The sequence below is a fragment of the Dipodomys merriami genome, unplaced genomic scaffold (assembly GCF_024711535.1).
Source record: "Dipodomys merriami isolate MVZ:Mamm:240054 unplaced genomic scaffold, mDipMer1.0.p SCAF_23, whole genome shotgun sequence".
NCBI classification, from domain to species: domain Eukaryota; kingdom Metazoa; phylum Chordata; class Mammalia; order Rodentia; family Heteromyidae; genus Dipodomys; species Dipodomys merriami.
The window spans coordinates 15704925-15712474 of record NW_027203715.1 but is presented as its reverse complement, the minus strand read 5'-3'; positions in this window follow the sequence as shown (position 1 = coordinate 15712474).

Below are 7550 nucleotides of genomic sequence, written 5' to 3'. Positions count from 1 at the left end.
TCAACCTCACCCCCAGAATCACCCTAAATCTAACCCTAACCCTCACCCTCGCCCTAACCCTCACAGTCACCCTAACCCTCACCATCAACCTAACCTTCAACCACACCCTAAACATCACCCTCAACTGAATCCTCACCCTCACCCTCACACTAAACATCACCCTAAACCGAACCCTCACACTAACCCTAACCCTAAACCTCACCCTAAACCTAACCCTAACCTTAAAACTCAACCTAACCATAACCCTCAACCTCACTCCCAGAATCACCCTAAACCTAAACCTAACCCTCACCCTCACCCTAACCCTATCCTTCACCCTAAGCGTAACACTAAACTTAAGAGTAACCCTAAACCTAACTCTCACCCTCACCTTCACCCTAATGCTAACCCTAACCCTCACACAACCCCTCACCCTCAGAATCACCCTAAACCTAACCCTAAACCTAAACCTCACCCTCACCCTAACCCTACCCCTCACCTTCAACCTCACCCTATACCTAAAGCTAATCTTAACTCTAAGCCTAACCCTCACGCTAAGCATAACCCTAAGTCTAAACCTAAACCTCACCCTCACCATAATCCTATCCCTAACCCTCTCCCTAATCCTCACCCTCTGCTTAACACTAACCCTAACACTAAACCTCACCCTCAGCCTCAAACTAAACCTTACCCTAACCCTCACCCTCATCCTCACCCTAACTCCAACCCTACCCCTCAGTCTAACTCTCACCCTAACCTAACCCTCATCCTCAACCTGAACCTTATCCATACCCTAACCCTAACAGTCACCTTAAACTTCACCCTCACCCTAATCATCACCCTAACGCTAACACTAAACCTTACCCTAACCCTCACCCTCACCAACATTCTAACCCTAACCCTAATCCTAAACCTAACCCTCACCCTAAACTTCACCCTATCTCTAACCCTAACCCAACACTAACCCTCACCCTAATCCTATCCCAAACCCTAAACTTTACCCTAACACACATTCTCACCATAACTAACCCTAATCCTCACCCTCACCCTAACCTTATCTTCACCGTAAACCTAACCTTAACCCTAACCCTAACCCTCACACTAACCCTAACACTCACCCTAACCCTAACCCTTACCTTCACCCTAATCCTCAACCTAACCCTAACCCTAACCCTCACCATAACCCTACCACTAACCCTCAATCTAACCCTCATCCTCACCCTAACCTAACCCTACCCCTCAACCTAACCCTCATACTAACCCTAACCCTAAACCTAATCCTAACCCTAAACCTCACCCTCACCCTATTTCTAACCCCAACACTAAACCTAAACCTCACCCTAACACTAATACTCACCCTAAACTTCACCCTCAACCTAACCCTAACACTAACCCTTACCCTAACCCTCACACTCACCCTCATTCTAAACCTAACCCAATCCGAATCCTAACCCTCACCCTCACCCTCACCTTCTCCCTAAGTCTAACCCTAACCCAACCCTAACCATCACCCTAATCCTATCCCTAACCCTAAACTTTCCCCTAACCCTCATTCTCACCTGAAACCTAAACCTAAACCTAACCCTCACCTTAACCCTAACCCGAATGTTAACTCTAACACTAACCATCACCCTCACCCTAAATCTTTCCCTAACCCTTATCCTCACAATAACCCTGACCCTAACCCTAACCCTAACCTTCACACTAATCCTAACCTTAACCCTAAATTTCACCCTAACCTTCTCCCTAAACCTAAACCTAACCCAATCCCTCACCCTAAATCTAACCCTAACCCTAACCTTCACACTCACCCTAACCTTCACTGTCACCCTAACCCTTACCCTAACCCTAACTCTCAAACACACCCTCACCCTCACCCTCACCCTCACCCTCACCCTCACCTGAAAGATCACCGTAACCGAACACTCACCTTAACCCTAACCCTAATATACACCGTAAATCTAACCCTCAACTCACCCTCAACCTCACATTAAGCCTAAGCGTCACCCTAACCCTAACCGTAACCGTAACAATCAATTGCACCCTAACCCTCACCCTAACAATAACCCTAACCCTCAACCTCAACCTCATCCTAAACCTAACCCTAAACCTCACCCTCACCCTAACCCACACCGTCACCCTAACTCTCACCCTCACCCAAACCCTCAACCACACCCTAAACATCACCCTCAACCGAACCCTCACCCTCACCCTCACCCTAACAATAAACCTAACTCTAACCCTCACCCACACCCTAACCCAAACCCACACCCTAACCCTAACACTCACCCTCACCCTCACCCTAACAATAACCGTAACTCTAACACTCACCCTCACCTTAACCCTAAACCTCACCCTAAACCTAACACTCAACCTATCCCTCACACTAACCCTAACCCTAACCATAACCCTCAACCTCACCCTGGGGATCACCCTAAACCTAACCCTAACCCTGACACTCAACCTAACCCTAACCTTAACCCTAATACTCAACATAACGCTAAAACTCACTGTCACCCTAACCCTCACACTAAACTTAAACCTCACCCACACCTTTACCCTTAACCTCCCCCGAACACTCACCGTCACACTAACCGACTCCCTAACACTAAACACACACCCTAACCTTATGCCTCACTCCAACCCTAAACATAACCTCACCCTAAACCTCACCCTCACCCTCACACTCACCCTAAGCCTAACCCTAAACCGAACACTAACCCTAAACCTAAACCTAACCCTAACCCTCAACCTCACCCTCACAATCACCCTAACCCTAACCCTAACCCTAAACCTCACCATCAGCCTCACCCTCACCATAAACCTATCCTCACCCTCACCCTCGCCCTAACCCTAACACTAACACTAACCCTATACTGAAACCTCATCCTTAGCCTAACACTAACCCTAACCCTAACACTCCCCCTCACCCTAAGCCTTACACTATAGATCTCCCTCACCCTCAGCCTAACATTAACCCTAACCCTAATTCTCACCATCACCCTAACCCTAACCCTAACCCTAACCCTCAACCTCACCCTAACCCTCACTGTCACCCTAACCCTCACCCTAACGCTAACCCTCACACACACCCTAACCCTTACCCTCACCTGAACACTCACTCTCACACTAACCCACAGCCTCAACCTAACAAGAACCCTAACTCTAACCCTCACTCTCACCCTAACCCTAACCCTCACCCTAACCCTAACACTCACCCTCACCCTCACCTGCACCCTAAGCCTAAACCTAAACCTACGACTAACCCTAAATCTAACTCTCACCCTCACCCTCACCCGAAGGTTAACCCTAAACCTAATCCTGACCCTTACGCTCTAACTAACCCTAACCCTAGCCTTAAACCTCACACTATCCCTCACCATCACCCTAACCCTTTTCCTCACCCTCACCCTCACCCTCACCCTAACCCTAAACCTAACCCTAAACCTAAACCTAACCCTCACCCTCATGTTAATCTTAAACTAACCATCTCCCTCATACTCACCCTCAACCTAACCCTAACCCTAACCCTAACCCTCACCCGCACCCTCACCCTCACCCTAACCCTAAACCTAAACCTCACCCTCAACCTCATCCTCACACTCACCCTAACCCTAAAGCTCACACGATCCCTAACCCTAAACTTTATCCTCACCCTAAACCTAATGGTAACCCTAACCCTAACCCTCACACTAAGCCTAAACCTCACCCTAACCCTCACTCTAAACCTCACCCTAATCCCCACCCTAACCCTTATCCACACTCTAACCATAACCCTAACCCAAACCCTAACCCTCACACTCAACCTAACCATCACCCTAACCCTAACACTAAGCCTAAACTTAACCCTCACCCCCACCCTCAACCTTACCCTCAGCCTAACCCTAACCCTAATCCTAATCCGAACCCTAACCTTGTCCCTCATGCTCACCCTAAACCTAACCCTAACCCTATCCCTCACATAAAGCTAAAACTAATAGTTATCCTAACCCTAACCCTAATCCTAAACATCACCCTAACCCTAACCCGAACCCTAACCCTTAACCTAAACTTAACCCTAACCCTCTCCCTAAACCTAACCCTAAACCTCACCCTCACCCTAACCCTAACCATAACCCTAACCCTCACACTAAACCTATCCCTCACCCTCACCCTAATCCTCACCCAAAATCTTAACCTCACCCTTACCCTCACACTAACCCCAAACCTCAACCTAACCCTAAACCTAACCCTCACTATCAATCTCACCCTCAGCCTAAACCTAAAACTCACTCTAATCCTAATCCTAACCCTCACCATCACCCTCATCCTAACACTCAACCTCACCCTCACCCTCACCCTAACACTAATCCTAAACTTAACCCTCACCTAACCCTAAAGCTCACCGTAAAAACCCACACCTTCACCTTCATCCTCACCCTAAACCTAACCCTAACTCTACCCCTCACCCTAACCCTAAGCTTAACCCTAATACTAACGCTAACACTCTCCCTCACCCTTACACTCACCTGAACCCTTATCCTCACACTAACGGTAAGCATAACCCTACCCCTCACACTAAAGTTAACCCTCACCCTAACACAATCCCTAACCCTAATCCTAAAACTAACACTAAACCTAAAGCTCACGCTAACCTTAACCCTACACCTGAGCCTAACACTCACACTAACCCTAACTCTAATCCTATACCTCACCCTATCCCTAACCCTAACCCTAAACGTCAACCTCACCCTAGCCCTCAGCTAACACTAACCCTAACCCTAACCCTCACCCTCAACCTAATCCTAAGCCTAAACCTCACCCTCACCCTCATCCTCAGCCTAACACTAACCCTAATCCTAACCCTCACACTCACCCTCACCCTAATCCTAAGCCTAAACCTAACCCTCACTCTCGTCCTCACCCTAATTCTAACCCAAACCAATCTCTAAACCTCAAACTAACTCTAACCATAACCCAAATCTTACCCATCCCTAACCCTAACCCTAAGCCTAAACCATACCCTAACCCTCACCCACACCAGAAACCTAACCCTAATACTAATCCTCACCTTAACCCTCACCCTAAATCTCAACCTAACCGTAACTCTAACCCTAACCCTCACCCTCACCCTAAACCTCACCTTAAACCTTATCCGTACAATAACCCTGAACCTAACCCTAACACTAAACCTCACACTAATCCTAACCCTAACCCTAACCCTAACCCTAAATTTCACCCTAACCCTAACCCTAACTCAAACCCTCACCCTCACCCTAAACTTAATCCTAACCCTGACCCTCACCCTACCCCTCACCGTGAACCTAACACTCACCCTAACCCTAACTCTCATCTTAAGAGCATCCCTCACCCTGACACTAACACTAACCCTCACCCTAATCCTAAACCTAAACCTCACTGTCCTCCTAACCCTCACCCTCACCCTAACCCTCACCCACACCCTATATCTCACCCTCACCCGAACACTCACCCTATCCCTAACCCTAATCCTAACCCTAAACCTCACCCTAACCATACCCCTCACCCTCACCCTCACCCTCAGCCCAAGCTTAACCCTAAACCTAACACTAACCCTTAACCTAACTCTCACCCTCAACCTCACCCTAACGTTAACCCTAACCCTAACCCTAACCCTCACACTCACAATCACCCTAAACCTAACACTAACCCTAACCCTCATCCTCAACCTCACCCTCACCCTAACCCTATCCCTCACATTCACCCTCATGCTAACCCTAACCCTAACCTTAAAACTCACCCTCACCCTAAGCCTAACCCTAACGCTCTCCCTCACCTTCACCCTCAGCCTAACACTAACAATCACCCCAACCCTAACCCTAATGCTCAACCTCACCCTAACCCTCACTGTCACCCTAACCCTCAGCCTAAACCTAACCCTCACCCACACCCTAACCCTCACCCTCACACTAATGCACACCTTCAAACTAAACATCACCCTAAATCTAACCCTCACCCTAACCCTAACACCAACCCTCACCCTAACCCTAACCCTTAACCTCAACCTCACCCTCAGCATAACCCTAACCCTAAGACTAAACCTCACACTCACCCTAAACCTTAACCTAACCCTCTTCCTCACCCTCACCCTCAGCCTAACAGTAACCGTAACCCTAAACCTCACCCTCGCCCCCACCCTCAACATAACCCTAAACCTCATCCTAACCCTCACCCTAACCCTTTCCCTCATCCTAACCCTAACCCTAAACTTCACACTAACCCTAAACCTAATCCTTATCCTCACCATAATCGTAATACTTACATTCAACTTTACCCTCACCCTAACCCTTGCCCTCAAGCTAACCCTAATCTTAACCCTCACCCAAACCCACAACCTAACCCTTTCCCACACGCTAAACCTAACTCTAAGCCTAACCCTAACTCTCACACTAACCCTAACCCTCACCCTCACCCTAGCCCACACCCTAACACTTACCCTAATCCTTACCCTCACCCTACCCTAAGCCTGACCCTAACACTAACCCTAACACTCACCCAAACCCTAAGCCTAACACTAACACTAACATTTACCATATCCATCACTCAAGCCCTAAGTTTAACACTAACCCTAACCCTCACCCTAACCCTAACCATCACCCTAAGCCTCACCCTAACCGTAACACTAAACCTAACCCTCACCCTCACCCTAAAAATCACCCTAACCCTTAACCTCACCCTGACCCTCACCCACACACTAACTCTAATCCTAGCGCTCGCACTAACCCTCACCATAAGCCTAACCCTAACCCTAACCCTCACCTTAACACTCTCCCTAACCCTAACCCTAACCCTCAACCTCACCCTAATCCTAAAACTCACCATCACCTTCACGCTCACCCAAACACTCACCCTAACCCTTAGCCTAACGCTAACCCTCAACCTCACCCTAACCCTAACCCTCACCCTCACCCTAAACCTAACACTCACCCTAAACCTCACCCTCAACGTAACCATCACACTAACCCCTACCCTAAACCTCACCCTCATCCTCACCCTAAACCTAACCCTTACCATCACCGTAACCCTAACCTTAACCCTAACCCTAAACCTCACACTAATCCTAACACTCACCCTAAGCCTAACCTTAACCCTAACCCTAACTCTCAACAAGAATCCTAACCCTCACACTAACCCTAACCCTAACCCTCACCCTAACCCTCAACCTAAGCCTAAGCCTAACCCTAACCCTCACCATAACCCTAATCCTAACCCTCAATCTAACCCTCATCCTCACCCTAACTTAACCCTACCCCTCACCCTAACCCTGAACCTAACCCTAACCCTAACCCTAACACTCACCCTAACACTAACCCTAACACTAAACCTCACCCTCAACCTCACCCTCAGCCTAACCCTAACCCTAACCCTAATCCTAACCCTAAACCTCACCCTCACCCTAATTCTAACCCCAACCCTATACCTAAACCTCACCCTAACCCTAAGACTCACCCTAAACTTCACCCTCACCCTAATTCTCACCCTAACAGTAACACTAACGCTTACCCTAACCCTCACCCTCACCCTCATTCTAACCCTAACCCTAACCCTAATCC